Source organism: Ruditapes philippinarum, unplaced genomic scaffold (assembly GCF_026571515.1).
Source record: "Ruditapes philippinarum isolate M1 unplaced genomic scaffold, ASM2657151v2 ctg6137_1_1_1_1, whole genome shotgun sequence".
In the NCBI taxonomy this organism is placed as follows: Eukaryota; Metazoa; Mollusca; class Bivalvia; order Venerida; family Veneridae; genus Ruditapes; species Ruditapes philippinarum.
In genome coordinates, this window is record NW_026863306.1 from 67885 (window position 1) to 85157 (window position 17273).

Here is a 17273-nt window from a genome sequence, read left to right on the forward strand (position 1 = left end):
TGATATAGATTTACAATTGCAACTTTTTGACTCTATGGTCAATCCTATTTTGTTATATGGTGTAGAAGTGTGGGGTGTAGGTAACATTGATATTGTAAAACAGATTCAGTTGAAATATCTTAAACTCATAATGAATGTCAACAAGTCCACTCCAAGTGCTTTGGTATTTGGGGCGCTTGGTACTCTTCCAAATTGATGTATTTAGATCACTATCGAATAGATGTATGAGTGGTCTATCCCACAACAGAAATGTTGCGTTAGCAAAATCATTCACACTTTAAAACCATGATAACAGAGATGTCCTTGGCGATATAATATAGATCAGTACAGAACACTAATGTGGTTGCCATTGGACCGTCCTCGGAAACTGTAGTATCAATGCCATAGATGAGCTAAGCTGATGTTAAAATAGACAAATTCAATATGCAACAATATAAATGCGTTTTGTTTGTGGATTAAGAATTACTGGGATAAAACAAATCTGTAGTTATACACCTTCTTATATTCAAAAATATTTTCCAAGATGTAGAATCAATTGACCAAATATGTTGAAATGGTGACGAAACAGGGTTTAAACTCTAAGCAAATGTAATCACTTACAGAATTTTTAAATCCTCATTTGAGTTAGAACCCTATTTTAAACTGTTACTAAGAAACCTAGCCTTGTCGCTGTATAGGTTTAGATGCAGTTAACATAAACTCCCTATTGAAAAGGGTCGTTATATAAATTTGGATTATAATTTAAGATATTGCCATCTCTCTCAAAATATTTCTTCATTAGGTGATGCGTTTCATTATATTTTACAGTGTCCTCAATTTATCGTAGAAAGTACTTGTCCATTATTTAACGAAGAGGTAACATATTAATTTACAGCAATTATTTCAAAGTACTGATAGAACTGTATTAGTCAAACTGTCTGTTTTTACACAAAGAATAATGTCTATTGTGAAATAATGTTTACCACCTTCTAGTGAATCTCTATTGTCTTGAATTTCATTATTCAATTTATCTTTTTTATGTATTTTACTTAATTATTTATTATTTTTTTCATCTTTAAGGACTTATGACATTTGTAACCGCATAATGACACTTCCTATTAAATGTAAGTTGAACTAATTTTATGGGCAAGTGTGGTTACAATATGGGGCTTCATTGGCCCATGTTTTGGTTATACCATGACGCCGAATCACTCTGTTTGTGTTTTCAGTGCGGTGCATTATGTTATTAGTATTTTATCTCTTTCTAGTCTCTCGTCTCTAAAAGTCATTCATAATTATCTTTAGTCTATTTTATGTATTTATCATGCAAATTATTTTGTCTACAAGCTTTTTTACACATTTGTATTATTTTGTTGTTAATGCTCATTTGTTTGGTGATTTTTGCTGTTTCATATTGGCCTAGTTGCAAACACAACTTGAAAACATGAAACTTGTTGCTTATCAATTGTTTAGTAGTATGATTACAACTAAACAAGATACGAAACACAGATCAGAAGCTCTGTTGTGCTGTAACAATATTTGTATTTAGCGAATTCTTATTTTTTTAATAAATATAAAGTATTCGATATAATCATCTATTTATCTTTTGTAATCGGTCATACTGATGATCATAAGAATTTCTAATTGCTATCGTAATTACAATCTATCAACCTTTTCTATGAAAATATTTCAAATGTATGTTGGGGGAATAGTGTTTTCCACTTGAGGTCATATATGGCGACTCGCAAACAACCTCCGTCACAATAGTCCGTAACCCTCAAAACAATGATTTTCTACCCAGGTTTTTACATTATCAAAAATGACACTCAAGATTACACAAGAACCTACTTAGCCTCGTAAACTACAACATATCAAAGAATAATCATAGGCTGTCGGACATGATATAAAAAAGACATATATAAAATTTACTTTACTATATATATTACAAACCATCTAGAAAAATAAGTCTATAAACATATTATTTGACAGTCAGAACATTACGTTTAATCCTGTTAGGCAATAACACTTATTGTCAATAGTTCTACGTCTTTAAAAGTTAACAAAATCGCATATATGTGATATTTAATAAAAAAAACGTTGTCGTTCTAAATGTATTTACATTGAACATGTAAACGAAAAATGGAAATCGGTATAAAACAACCATATGCCATGTGATGTTACATTAAAAATTAAATGAATGTCAAATAAAGAAAAATGTAATGTTTAATGTTTAAGAGACTATGTAAGCATATTAATATTTTTACAATTATTATAAAATGTAGGTGATTATAATAATAATACATTACAAACTTACATAAAGTACTCCTATGTTGATGTCATATATTTTGTTAACGGGCACAAATACAAAGGATAGTATGTTTTACTGATTAATAAGTGAATACACAGAAAACATAATAAACCAAAACATTTTGATAAGACCATACCTGATAACAGCATTTGCCTATATCCGTATTATAACGTTGTAGTTCAGATATAATAAATACGTGCAAGATAAATACGGATTTGACATAAGAATGAAAATATTAGAATTCATTAAACTATTATAGGTTTTTTCCTTGTTAGTGTAACACATAATCACAATTCAAATTAATGTTAAAATGTCATTTCAATACTTTTTAAGATTGAACATTTAAACATTAAATCTTGTATTGACAACTGACATAAGTATGCTAACAATCATGGCATAATGTATCTTCAACGAGTAAAGTCCACTACCACGACTGGACTCACTACAACACGTAGACTCACTACAACATTCTGGTACACATGTGGTGTTCAATTCACCCCAATGACATCTTTTGTTTTTAGTTCCGCAACAGTCAGTTGGACAATTATAAACATCTTCTCCGGGATCGCATCTCAAGTTGAAGCACGTGTCCGGCATTGTTTCTGCGCGTTGCAATTTGCACCTTTTTCTAAAACACTTGGTAAATGCCCAACACAGTCCAGGAATTTTATAAAAAAAAACCAAGATTCGAAAAACATTTTTTACGGCTACGTTCTTGCCCCAGACATCCACCACAAATGTAAGTTGCACTAGTCTTTCCGTTGCCCTTTTTTGTATCTATTCCACAATTGGAACAATAATGCTTACTTGAAGCGCTCTGATATGTTTTGCCATCACAACTCTTGTCACTTTGATTACAGTTGTTGCAGCAGGCATACCAGTGAACACCGCTAGTACCACCCCATTTGTAGGTAGTGCATTGTCCTGGTGGCGATTGGGCTCCTTCCCTTCTCTTTACACGTATGCACAATGAAACCACAATCAAGCTTAGAAAGACTGTTATCTTAGAAATCATTACCATGCCTCCCATAGTTTCAAGAATATGATTCAATTTCTCTTTACAATGTGGTGATGATCATACTGCCGTCAAAGTGTTTTATAGCCCAAAACGTATCACTGTTTTGAATAAACAATAAAGCAGATAAAACAACTTAATGTCATAAATTTTCGCCTCTTATCAGTTTCAGCGCTATAACCATCGTTAAAGGCACATAAAGCCTAAAGAATGACTCCGTATTATTTTAAAGCACCAGGCCTTCAGAATATAGCAGAAAAACTACCGTTTATTTCAAAATCCTCTTCAAAAATCGAAATTGCATTTCAAAATGTTCATACATTGTTGCTCTGAAAACAAATGATCCCTTTTCCGCCAACAGAAAATACCATCTTATATTTTACTACGAAATTATTTCATCCGGTTTTGTTTCTACTAATATATACAATATCGCGACCTGCTATCCGAAATGCACGGGATCCGGGTTCGTATCAAACATAAAGGGAATTTTCGCATGTTTCAAAATTCCAAATTTTACAATTTCATGTTTAATGCTGAAAACTGCTTAAGCCGGTGCTAAGGGGCGTGGATGGTAACTTGCACTTTCCATTACCGTCCATGAATAGGCTAAAACAAACCGAGCTTGCAACACATTTTGCTGTTTTGTGCGTTCTTTTAGCTTCTATGTGAAATGATATTTTTTGAGAAACATGGGCCTTTAAGAGATCATATATGTCATTCATCGAAACGAAAGATTATTTATCAGCGGTCATTAAATTTTTACCAACGCGAAACTTTGTAACAAGTTTTCATAAGGTAAAAGAAAATTAATGTCTGAGTGTTGAGCTAACATGTATGATTTTTGCTTTCGTTGCAACAATCGTGCAAATCTTACATTTTTACTTTGCTGTCTGATTTATTGTTTTTAGATGTTTTTCACATACCAGTAATTTCTGGCTGCGATTTTGAGGGTTATTTCTAATATAACATAATTATGCTAAGGATAAGATTAAAATCTCTTATTATTCTATTATCTTCTTGAAAACTGATGCAAAATCTGTTACATATTTGTGTTATAATAATATTTTGCTGCATATTTAAAAAGGAGCTAGACAACTCACGTAAATAAGCTGTTTATATTGTTTTGTTTTTCATATTTTGTCAGTTATACTACATAGAATATATATTATTTGCTGGCACGACATTCAACAGGACATACAGCAAGACACGGAAACATTCAAAGAAGATATAGCTTCCAATCCTGTACCACTACCCAAATTGAATTATGGCACAGCAAAATCTCCTCTCAAAAAGACTCATTTTATTTTGAGGTACGTACTACAAATATGTCCCAAGTAACTCCAACATGTCAACATATAACCTTGAATACCATGCTGAATTGAGCCAAAACACACAGACGTAATATATGGGCCGGGAGAAAATGCACTTTAGGAACTTTAGACATTAGATACGAGAAGAGATTCCTCTGCGGGGAAGATATCATATTATACCAGATGAATGGAAGTCACTTGAAATAGTCAAAGATCATAAAAACTTTAGCATAATTACTATTGTAACCTTACCGCGTCAATAAGGTGTATCGGAATATCTCTACGTTCTTTTCTTACGGCTCATTTTGTTCGCACTTTCGAAATATTTAAAACGATGCACGCATACAACTGGCTATTACATAATGCCGACAATTACTGACAGTTTCTCCAGGCTCGCAGTTAGAACACGTGTCCGGAGTTAATTCTGATCCGCATTTTTTCTGAAACATTTCGCAAATGCCCAACACATTCCAGGAATGTTGTACACCGACCGGATTTTCGATATACATTGCTGCCTTGTACGATTTTGACCTTGACATCCGCCACATGAGTACGTTGCATACTCCTTTCCATTACCGCTGTTTGTATCCACTCCACATTTTGCACAATAACTCTCACTTGAAGCACTTTGATATGTATCACCGTCACAACTTCTGTATTCTTCGTTACAATTATTACAGCATGCGTACTAGTGCAGGCGGCTCACACTGCCCCACTTGAAGGTGACGTATTTTCCTGCGGGCGTTTGATCCCCATCTTTACGCTTCCCGATTAAACCCGTGCAAAAAAGGAAGATGAGGAACACAATTATTTTGCAAATGTTTACAACGTACTCCATTGTTTAAAATATGAATCAATTAAAATATATGATAAACAATATGAACAAGGAAAGGCGGCGTTCAATAAACGCAGCCCCCACCTGACCCAGTAAAAGTTTTATTATTTATACAAATTCTATTTAGGATCTAAATAAGAACAGTGCGCACTATTTGAAAAGGTTTGCACAATCAAAACTGCTTGCAACTATTCCCTCTTTTTTAACAGGCGTATCGACACGCATGATATTTACTTGTTGTTGATATTTTTTATAAACCAACTATAAGCTAACTTTAAAACTTGCAACGACACCGGCTAACAGTCTTTGAATTTTAATACTAAGTAGTTTCACGTAATGGTTTATTCAATCACACGTTTAACAAAAAATAATTTGCTTCACAAACAAATTTTTATGTCGTTGTTAATTTTAAGAATGTGTCTTGCATTGATTATTGAAATGATTATAACCAGTTACTGTACATGTATAAAATGTGTATCGCAATTTGAATAAAATCAGCTCCTAGATAACGCTACACAATAAGTGCATCTGAACTTAAGTTAGATTGTGTCGAACGTAAAAGATCCGATAACCGACAGATTTCCGTGTGATAACACTGATTTTAGAACGTTATTTAAACTGACTAAATTTGACTAGTGACTTCAACGTTTTCATTCGCCAAGTGACGTTAAAGCATTCATTACCCGATTGATGTTAAAGTATCATCCACCGTGTTACGTCAAAGTATTCGTGCGCCGAGTGACGTCAAAGTTTTCATTATGGAAACATTTTAACGCTCCCCAAAGGGAGAGCATATAGTCGCCACCTTGTCCCTCCGCCCGGCCGTTGTGCTTGTCCGGAGCTTAACCTGAAAATCCTTGGACATAATTTGTTTAAACTGCACATAGTGGTAGACGGCATTGAGGCGGAATGCAGTGCCGAATAACCATAACTCTATTTTGACCCGTTGTTTTGGAATATCTGCCATTTTAGAAAAATCTTGTCCGGAGCATAACATGAAAACACTTGGACATAATTTGTTTAAACTACACATTCAAGTTGTTGAGGGCATTGAGGCAGAGTGCAGTGCCAATGAACCATAACTCTGTTTTGCCACAGGCATTGACATGTGGTGGTGTTGGTAGTTTTCACTCTAGATCACGACCGTAAGCCATATTGAATTAACCAGAGCACAGTTCAGCCACCGCATCGTTCCTGGGCAGTCTGTCAAGCAGGGTACCAGTAATAGTTGCCTTCACTTTCGCAAGGAACTGATTATTTCTGTACATTCCAGAGCAGAGGTACAGTGCTAGTGACCGTAGAAAGGATTTGATGATCAATCACAAGGAAAGACATGTGCTCTTTTGTTAACAAATATGTTGTTGTGAAATTCTATTTGTATCCAATATTCTTATTTGATAATCAAAATTGGACATGTCAGGGATCTATGCATTGTCACTAACCTGCCACACGTAACTTAATATGCTATGCTCGGGTATATTGTGTGATGCTGTCTAACCATAGTATTTTATAATTGTATTGTTATATATCTATATTTAGTAAATATATTATGTAATAAATATCTTGAAAAATTGCAGGTTAAAAATCTTTGAAAGTTATTTTAATTAAATTTTTTAATAAGATTGAAAGTGATAGAGAATGTCATTTGTAGTAAATTTAATATATAAGTTTTGATAAATTAGAGATAATTACAATACTCACCTGTAATTGTACATGTAACTATGGCATATCTGTATTTTTCATTCAAATACATGATATAATTGTTAATGGCACTTCACATCTGACCAAAGTATTTTATTGTTGTATTGTTACATAGTTATATTTTATAAATACATTGTACAATAACTATCTTGGATATTTGCAAATTTCAGTTATTGTGTATGTTGTGTCGGCCCATATATCCCATATACAAGTAACTTCCGACTGGGTAACATCGACATGCGCGTAATTTGAAAACAGTATTGAATATAACCGAACTAACATTAACATAACATTATCTACAAATCGTATATTAACAACACATTGTTTAAATAATACGATTTTACATTATATTCTCAAAAAGTATGCGATGAGCGCACATACAAAAACATGAACTGAAAATAACAACATGACTTACATATATAGCAATTAGTGATATAACAAGCGCGATTCCCTAAAATGGTAGTGAACAGCTGTGCATTTATTTTGACGTGACTTCGCGTATAGTCGCGCTAAATGTTAGCGTTACCCTATAGGCGTGCCAATGAAAGATGAATCTTTTCCACTTAAAACTGTCTTTATTTTGGGTATATGATAAAATAAAATATAATATTCTTGTGGGTTATATCATATAACAGATACGTTTACGCTTTTCGTATACAAAGATATAAAAAGATAGAGTTGAAAGAATTTGAATTCAAACTTGTATAATTGATATCTAGCATAACAACAAAAAATTAATTACTGACTTCTAAGTAAGGCGGCAAATTAAGCAATTTAATATTTGTTCGTCCTTCGAGCTTAAATTGACATATCGTTACGCGTGATATTTACTTGCTATGTACAATAGCCGGGTATTATAAACCGGGCAGTATGTAAATGCACAAAAAAGAAAAAGGCGACAATAAACCTCGAAACCATTTTTGCAAGTCGTGATCATAAAAACTTTAGCATAATTACTATTGTACCCTTACCGCGTCAATAAGGTGTATCGGAATATCTCTACGTTCTTTTCTTACGAAAGAATTTATAAATGCATGCTCATCTGTTATAGGGCAAGTTTGAGCAAGCTAAATTCAGTCAACATATCTTGATCTCTGTGAAGGTTGTATGTGCAAAAGTAGAAACATCTTAAAGTTTCAATGACAGCGCCATATATGGTCCATTGTCCATATCAAATATATGAGTGAAGATACATATGTGGCCCATTTTGGCATGACTTCGCATTTTTGAATAGTTAAATGCATTGAGTTAAGTACAAAACAGAACACATTTGAATAAAAGTAAAAATAATGCACAAATAAAAGGAAACAATAGTTTTTTTTACATCGGAATTTAATTATGTAAACATCACTTTTGTTAATACGTTTGGTACTATCATAGTTATACTTCGATTCTCCATAATAAAATTCCTAAAATCAAATACTTTGAAAATGAATACAACTATACGAAACATACAAATAAAACAAGATTAATTAATGTCAGGCGACTTTACCAAAGAATGAGTTGGCCACAGGACGAGTTGACCGAAAAAAAGTGAAGAGATGAATACGAGACGATTGACAAAGGGCCGTTTTGACTCGAAAAAGTAAGTTAATTGCCTTGTTTTGTTTCTTTCCCACAAAATCCACGTTAAGACTTGATTGATAGAAATACATATCTTAGTGGTTTATTGTCTATTTTAAAGAAAAGTAATGCCATGTTTTTAACCTTTAACGTTTAAAGAGATTTTGATTATACAATGTATAAGGTAACTAAAACCACAAAGACTGAGGGATTTTCAATATGAGATCAAAGATGAAAAAGGTAGGCCGGCATTTAATGAACATAGTCCCCACAAAAAAGCCAGCAACGTAGAACCACCATGACGAAACCTATTATGGCACTAAACAAAACTTGGGGATGGAATAAGGATAAATTGATATTTAAGGGAAAACTGGAACAATCAAGAATCAAAAACACTAAAAAAAAGTAAGTTGGCAATCAAATATAAACATTGACAAGGGCACAGGGAAACGGACCGGGGAACTAGGAAAGTGGGCGTGGTAGACGGGAAAATCATCAAGATATATATCACACATTAATTGCATAATTATACAATTCCATGTATTTAAAAAAAAAAAAAAAAAAAACTCACACACACAATTTTCAAACTTTAGTTGTCCAGTATTTTTAATAACGCACAAGTCAAAGTGTTATGATGCAAATGTAATTTCAGTCTTAATTTTTTCAAATCTTATTGATTACAGAGATTAATATGTTGAAAATGAAAAAACAATGTATCCCAAAAGAAAGAGGTACATCACTCCCACTTGTATCACAGCACGTATGCTCATTACAGCATTGTGGGACACACGTTGTTGATTTACTCCAATCACATTTTTCATTTTTACTTCCACAGCAGTCAGTTGGACAATTGACAACAGTTTCTCCAGCGTCGCATACTAAATTGAAACATGTCTCGGGCTGTGCTACCAATTCGCATTTACTTTTAAAACACTTGGCAAATGCCCAACACAGACCAGGAATTTGGAACACCGACCGGATATTTGACAGACATTTCTTGCGTGTACGTTCTTGACCTTGACATCCGCCACAGGAGTAAGTTGCATGAGACGTTCCATCACCTTTTTTTGTATCTATTCCACATTTTGCACAATACGCCGTGCTTGAAGCACTTTGATATGTTACACCGTCGCAGGTACTGTCTCGTTGGTTACAATTGTTACAACATGCATACCAGTGAAGACCGCTTATACCACCCCATCTGTATGTGGCGCATTGTCCAGGGGGCGCTTGATCTCCTTCCCTTCGTTTTACGCGTATGCTTGATGAAGAAACGAACAAACTGAGGAAAACCGTTATTTTGCAAATGTTTACCATATTCTCTATTGCTTTGAAATATATTTATCCTTTAATTGTTTTAATATTCCTCTTAATACAATGAAACAGCGCACACTATTTGACAAGCTTTACCATTCAGCAGTTTACAAGATTAAATCTGCGCGCAACTACTTGTCATTTAAGTTACAAACGGCTATTGTTATTCACATTTATTTTTGGCATTTATTATAAACCAGTAATTTGCTAATTACACTCTACCCTAAGACCCGGTTAACTGTCTATAGCATTGTAATATATTTTCATATCTAGCTTACTTATACCATAAGATAATGGGCAATTCAGCCTTTGTTAAATTGTCTAGTTAATTTTTAAGTTATATCCGGAAATAACTAACATTTTACAAATGAAGTAAATAAAAATATAACATTTTTTTATAAATTGATATGTAATAATAATATCTGTCATATTTTGCGGTTCGGATCGGAATATCCGTCCCGAGGTGACCCGCCCATGGGCGGGTGACCGAGGGACGGATATTCCGATCCGAACCGCAAACATATGTCAGATATTTTTTCTTGCATATTCTACCATATTCCATTATATTTTAAATTCTTTATCTTTATTTTCAATGAAAATTTATATCATTACAACTGTAACTACTTTCATTCAACAGCGTATGAATTCATAACGGTAAAATGACGTCATCTTTATCGTGCCATTGTACAGCACGCGACTCATCTGGAACCCCCCATGCCAGATGAAATTTCCGGCATGGGTAAAACTAACGGAAACGCCAGTCTGATATGCAAGAAAGGTTATTCCACTTAGACATACAAATCTACGCCAATTGGTCGTGTTGCTTGGAAAATGAAATGTCAAGTTTTGAAAATATATAACTGTTTAAATTGTAAAATAATACGACAAGCTAGCCAACAGTTCAAATGTTGCCTGATTCAATAGCAGAACAACAATACAGACTATTTAAAAGTTTACAGCATGATAGATATTTACAATATCTGGATAAAAGAAATCAAATGAGATAATACTTAGAAAACATTATTGTTTCTTCAGATCATACGCGCTTAAGAAGTTATTAATCTTAATGTTGTTTTTTTTGTTGAAGTAATTATTGCCAAAAACTGAATAAACAATAATTCCTATGTTGTCTACCATAAAAGGTCCAGCAACTGGCTGCTCTCCACTTGATCACTTTAGTTATTGAACGAAGTATGAAATGGCTATGTTCGACGAGAGACGTCAAAGTTTTCATCGGCAAATGGATAATTAGAATGTATCATTGAGTTAGATAGAAGATGATAGACTTGATTGGATAGAGAATTGGAAAACCCGACACACGGAGATCTGTTACGTCGGGAATGCACCTTTGCAAGCAATGACCGGATATTTGAAATTTACGTTCACAACCTTGACATCAGCACATAAGTAAGTTGTCTTGGTTGTATCCATTCCACACCATCTATATCAACGATTACTTGCAGTACTCCGATTCTGCTACTGTCTCTCAGCTTACAATTGTCACAAGGCCGCAGGCACCGTCACAGTAGTAGCGCAATGTCATAGATTTCTATTTCGGTTGACGCACATGTTCATTGAACAAACAAAAAGACCTAAATATATGTTTTTGCAAAGTTCACAAAGTACTCCATATTTTCGGAGATAAAGTGGATTTTTTTTCAATAAAGTTTACAAGAATGTAAATATAAAGAACATTGACAATATTTGATAAGGCATTTAAGAGGGTTGTCGAAAATGTAAATCGACTTTTGTCATAACTGTTTTATCTATAGTAGCTCGTGTCAATATTTTGCTTGAATATAGTTTAGAAAGTTTGATAAGGCATATACGAGGGTTTTCGCAAAAGTAAATCGACTTTTGTCATTACTGCTTTATTTCAAGTAGCTCGTATCATTATTTCTGCTTTTAATCTAGTTTAAAATGTATACTATCATTTAAAACGATGTACATCAAATTTTTCGTTTTCCTTCTTAAAATCAAAGCGTTTCCATGGTAACGAATTATTATATGATGCCAAGAGAAAGTTTCACTCATTCAAGCCTTAAAGAGACGTAATAACGGCGCTTTTTGGCGCGCGAAATTTCCTGTTTGTTAGGACTCTATAACATTATATGTAGCTGAGAAACAGCGCTATTTAATACGACACTGTCTACGGAGGGAAAATCGTCATCAGGTCAACCGACGAGGTCAAACTATGGGCCGTTATTTCAATTCTGCTATGCTTTTTAGAATAAACACTAACACAGATCTATAACTTGGATCAGGATGCCGGCAAATATAAATGTTGCCGTTAATAAGTGTTAAGATGGCATGCAGGCTTCGGGGAAGGTCGTCATTCCATAGAAGACGAACAGAGAGACGGTCGCCGTTCCAGTTTGAGACTGTCACGCGTAAAGAAGATTAGAGAACAAATTGAAACAGACCGAAAATTACAGCTACGCCTCAACACCGGGTACATCTAAAGATACAATTGTTCTGATTCTGAATGATCTGAACATGAGCAAGATGAGCACCAAATGGGTACCAAGACTTCTCACCCACAATCAGAAAGAGCAAGCGCCATTTACACATCATCGACATTTCTGGACCTTTGAGATACAAAATGCAGGATAGTCACCAAGGATGAAACTTGGTTCTGACATTTTCACGCAGGTACAAAAGCCGTCTCGTACATTTGGAAAACACCACAAATCACCACCGAAGAAGGCCAGAGTGACACGATCCGCTGGTAAGTGTGCCTTCCTTATGCAAACACAGGGTTATAATGATTCCCCGGGTCCCCGAAGGTCGTACTTTCAACACTAATTACTATTCAAAAGTAATTTCTTTATATTGATTTATTTTTTAGCTTACAAAATTTAGCGTATGATAAAATAGTTATATAACGATATCGTAACAGTAGCTCAAGGAAATAAAAATAGAGCAGTTCGATAAAATGTGATATTTTGTTCAGCTGTAGCGACCAGATCTTGTTTACGTTCTCCGGAAGAAGCAGTCTGGTGTTGAGTTGTCGGACATCAGCACCAAGACAACGCCCGTACTCGTACGCCGAGTTCCATTCAGTTGGAGATTGTTGTCTTGGTGTTCCGCCCTACTGTCGCGACCCCGCCCCTATGATTTTCAATTTGTTTCCAGTGTGAAGTCCCGTTTGACGGGCACTCATTTTCGCAGAGGGGATGAGTTGATGGCGGCAACAAGTATAACTTGTTTATATTTGGTAATAACTTTATATTAACACATTTTACAAAGCCGTCGCGCTGCAGACGGCGTCATAAAATTTTATGACGTAAGATAACAGTTTTTGTGTGTCGAGCATCAATCAGTGATGTGCGTACTTTATGTGTAGATCTTTAAATATTTCATGTATTCCTACGAAAAATTTGGAATAATATTACACAAAATTACACTTTTATTAGCAATGTGACTTTAATTTAAGCAAAGTTACAACGGGTTTCCCTTTACTTTTGCTACAACCCTCGTTCATTAAAAAAAGCAGAAACAATATAGCTTCAATAGGCGTATAACAATTGTATTGAATTTTATTGACATTCATTTTAAACCCATTATATCGTAAATGCAAACATATAAAGAAAAGGTAAAATTAAGATTTTTGCATTGTATCAAGTAGTTTTACCAAATAGTGTAATTTATGTCTCGTATTGCAACAAAATATGCAGATTCTACTTTCTTAGAAAGGAAGTAAATTAAAATATAACATAACTTGACGCGTGAAATTTAATTAAAGGAGTCTTGGTTCTTATAGTTATGTTATATGAGTATGTAGATAAGGTTAATAAGTTCGTCGATTGAGGGTTATAAGCTCGACTGACGGCTGGCATTAACTGGCGTATTCGTGGTCGTTATCGTTATAATCGTGCTCGCAGTCATAAAGTCGTAATAGTCGTAGTTGTAACCGTAGACATTTGCGTGAATTTGCGACGCAGTTAGTTACTTGTTTTTAGTGTTTTTATCACATTGTTTTCACAACAAAGGTATTGTTTGCAAAGAACAATCCACACAAAGAACCGGTTTAAATTTATTTTGCGCATATTGAATTAAGCTATTCAATTGGTGAAGAAAATAACATGCAAAATAGCCCCCGGGATTATTGATTTCTAAGTGTTAATAATTATCTTCGATCAAAATTAAAGCGTGCGTTGCTCAACCTTGATTGTCATTTTATACAAATTATTTTTAGCTGCTCTTTTATGCGCGAATCGCACTTATTGTAAATTAGGTAAGGTGTTCTTTTGGTAACATCGCTTCTTCGCATCAGCGACCTAAAACAAACACAGCGACAAGATGATCCTCCGATGCGATAGTACATTAAAACTAAATTATTTATTAGAGCAAAAAATATGTGTCCACTATAATAAATTAGTATGTACTTAAAACGTATTGTGTATAAAATTGTATATGTAAGGTATAATTTGACAGGCAAACGAATTTGTTACACTAGTTCTGGGTGGCTTTCTTTGTCATGCTCAAGGAGAACCATTCGTATCCAGGATAATTCACCCCCCCCCCATCTTTTTTTCACATAAGTGTAAGCAATTACCACTAAATTTTCTTCTTTAAACGCCCCTTGAGGCGTGCATGTTGTGGAAAAGGCGCACGAAAGGTCAAGGTCATGTCATCCTATTTACCAGGGATGATTGGTTTGGTCTGTCCTGACTAACGCGAGAGGGTTGTGGTCCTTGCAATAAAGATACATTTATACTGTTGTTGTCGTCTCTTCAGTTACCATCACGTACAAAGAACAGAACCTGATTGCCTGGAAAAGATGTTGCAACAGATGCGGATCGACACGAACGCTAAAGTATCCCGGACACGTGCTTGATTCAAGCGCCGAGCAAACATTTCAGTGTGGTCGAACTGTCTTTAGGCAGACTAGGTTGAATGAAGAATAGACAGACATTGATTTAAAAAAAGCATTATGTAAGTGAGACACATTTAAAAGGAACAGTACTGTATTTGAAAACATTATAAAAATAAAAAATAACGCAGCCATGTCTTCATGTCTAAAGCAGCCGCTTTAGGCAAGCCATACCAGTGCATTTTCCTTATTAATGATAAGTACATGTACATGCGTATGGAACAGTCCAGGCACAAAAGGTTGAAATGCGCATTTTACAAATGAATATAGACACTTGAAATTAATTTCAAATTGTAACCAGTTTAAGTTTTTTGTACGTATTTATGAATGTAACATCATAGGTATATCGCATAAAGAAATTGGTTTCTTTCAGAGTTCCATTACGTGGTTGACATCGCTTCTAATTTCAAACATTAACAATTTGCATGTTAAAAAGGTAAATGGGTTTGCAGTATTTAAAAAATTACTATAAACTTTGTTTTACTGTCAGTCAATCGAGATATATATATCTTACTTTCCGTTTGCATGTTTCTTTGAAGATATATATCATTACGTGGCGGGCTGCACATTTATTTCAATCCTCCTGAAGTTGACTTTAATGATTATTTGCACTGTGTTGCAATATCTGATGCAGATTTTCCTTTAAATCTGCTTTAGTATAATTCTGCTCATTTATTATTTCCAAGTTGATCTGAATTGATTAAATATTTTAAAAGATTGACTGCTATAATGATGATTGACAAACAGTTTATATTGGAAAATGTTTCGGATAAAACATAAATCTTCCTAAAATATGCAAAGACTGCCCTACATTTTATTGAGTGATGTCACTTTAAATGTGTTACATTTTTATCACTTAAAGGACAATTATGACCCAGAAATGTTTTAATTTTATTTCTCACAATTATATCATTTTTTGGTATTCTTTTATAGTTTTAAACAAGTTACTCAATTGTCAATTACAATTATACCTAATGAGCTGTGAAAAAATCCTAAGTTAACTGGGCACCGCCATTTTGAAATCCTTTTGAGCTAAATAAAGATATCTGAGCGCTTTTAATGAGCGTCTACATAATTCAGACTATTGCTAGCAGACGCATGCTAAGTAAACTTCCGGTGAAAGAATAATGTGCAAAATTAGAAAATAAACCTGCATTTCATTAACAAGAATTTTAGTAACGATTATGAATATAAAAAGTTACTTTAACATATCCTTTTTGATAAATTAGCACATTAAAAATAACTGTGATTAGAGATTAACAAAAAATGGCGGACGGGATTTTCCAGACGCCGACGCATGCGCAGAGGTCCCCCTTTAACGTTTGGAGATTTTCGGAATATTCCACGCGGTCCGATGATAGGTTGAACACCACCAATTTATTCGTTTTGTTTATAGTACAAAATGCTTACTGCTAAAATCATAATTCATAAGAGCTTTCCGCGCCATAGGTAGCACCTAATTTCATATAACTAATATTTGATCTTTCTTAAGAGGAAAATATTCATTCATTTCTGAGGCATGATATGTAATGACAATAATTTACATCTTCCTAATCTCTTTTTGCTTTTCTTTTACATTTCTGCAACTTCTTTTTTTACATATTTTGATTACCATAACAAAGATAACTTGGTTGCGTGCATATCAGTAAATTAACATGGTCTCGAAAAATCTCGCAAAAAGTGAACTTGCTGGATTAACATACGGTTAAGTAAATTCCTGATAAAGATTTCATGTGTATGACATCAAAGGTTTTCTTGCATATCAGACAGAATTATCTACCGTTTACACCGGTGCTAGAAAACTCTATCTTACATCCCCCATGTAAGGCAAGTCGCGTGTTTTAAATGACGTCATTGATGCGAGCCTTTTATGAATGAATTGCGTTCTAAGGATGACGTGACTTAACCGTTATGAATGAAGTTGTAAAATCATACGCTACTAAAAGAAAAAAGTGCGTTATAAGAATATCCGTTTTCGTGATTTCTATTCTGAAAATAATATGCAAGAAAAAGAATCAAACACCGGCTGTCAGTGCAGACGGGAATATCTAGCTCTCGGGTAACTGTTTAGCGGAAACTCGACAGAGCCTCGTTACCGCCGTAAACAGTTACCCCTGTGCTAGATATTCCGGTCTGTACCGGCAGCGAGTGTAAGATTCTTATACTCTTCCATATAAATATATGAATAAAGCTATGTGATTACATATTATTGATAAAGGTTTATAATGAACAGTGTAAACAGATGATTTAGGTTACTCGTCCATTATGTTACACGTGTAAAGAGACATATTACACGTATTTAGCCCTAGAATCAAACACGTTTTTTATGTTATTAATAGCGAGATATAGAGGATAATTGTTTGTTTTGATGA